At 41.9% G+C, this 1,231-nt stretch overlaps 1 protein-coding gene and 1 pseudogene across 2 annotated transcripts in view; both read left to right on the top strand.

Annotated features, from left to right (window-relative positions):
• NCOA7 (nuclear receptor coactivator 7) overlaps nucleotides 1–1,231 on the top strand; it is a 245,799-nt gene that overhangs the window by 104,408 nt on the left and 140,160 nt on the right. The window lies entirely within an intron of this gene.
• LOC102840764 lies at nucleotides 361–706 on the top strand (annotated as a pseudogene).

The raw sequence follows: 1,231 nt of genomic DNA, 5'->3' as shown, positions 1-1,231 counted from the left end.
CCGCATACACTTTCGGAAAAACCCTGGAATAAGTCTGCTGGGGCTGGCTCCCGGCAAGCAACATGTAAGATGCAAATGATACAACCAGGCTTGTTGAAAGGGAAGATAATTTAAAATACTGATGAACATCAAAGGCCATAGCCTTCAGTATGGGTTCCAAAGGAATCAATGCCCCCCCAAGAAATACTTTCAGGATAAATGGAGAAAATATTGAAGTTGTCAAAGACTTCATTGTGCTTGGATCCACTGTCAACACTCATGGAAGCAGCGGTTAAGAAATGAAACAACTACCTTTCTCCCTACTCGGCCATCTTGGTGGCTGCTCGTGGTTGGGGGTCGTCCTACACCTAAGGCAGGAAGATGGTGGCCTCAAAGAAGATGAAAAAGTCGCTGGAGTCGATCAACTTGCGACTCTAACTTGTTATGAAAAGCGTGAAATATGTGCTGGGTTACAAGCAGACTCTGAAGATGATCCGGCAAGGCAAAGTGAAGCTGGTCATCCTTGCCAACAACTGCCCGGCCTTGAGGAAATCTGAGATCGAGTACTATGCAATGTTGGCCAAAACTGGTGACCATCACTACAGTGGCAATAATGAACTGGGCACAGCGTGCAGGAAATAACTACAGAGTCTGCATACTGGCTATCATTGATCCAGGTGATTCTGATATCATTAGAAGCATGTCAGAACACACTGGTGAAAAATAAATCATGCATTTTCTTTCTTTAATAAAACTGGCCAATGCTTGTTTAAAAAAAACCACACACACAACAACAACGTATTGCACTAGGTAAATCTGCTGCACAAGATCTATTTGAAGTATGCAAGAGCGAAGAAGTCAGTTTGTGGAATAAGGTGTACCTGATCCAAGCCATGGTATTTTCCATAGCCTCATATTCATGTGAAAGTTGTAGAATGAATAAGAAAGACCAGAGAAGAATTGATGTGTTTGAGATATGGTTTTAGAAAAGACTGTTGAATGTACCATGAATTTTGAGGAGAACAAATAAATCTGTGTTGAAAGAAATACAGCCAGAATGCTCTTAATAAGCCAGGATGAAAATACTTCATCTTTCAGATTTCAGACATTATTTGAAGGGATCAGTTCCTGGAGAAGGCCATCATGCTTGGTAAAGTGAAAAGTCAGTTAAAAAAGGAAGACCCCCAAGGACATGGACTGGCACAGTAACAGCAGCAGTGGACTTAAGTGTAATACCTGTGAGGTTGGTGCA

The sequence above is a fragment of the Chrysochloris asiatica genome, unplaced genomic scaffold (genome assembly GCF_000296735.1).
Source record: "Chrysochloris asiatica unplaced genomic scaffold, ChrAsi1.0 scaffold00013, whole genome shotgun sequence".
Classification (NCBI taxonomy): Eukaryota; Metazoa; Chordata; class Mammalia; order Afrosoricida; family Chrysochloridae; genus Chrysochloris; species Chrysochloris asiatica.
Note: the sequence above shows the minus strand (reverse complement) of the source record. Positions and strands in the feature narration are given on the sequence as shown.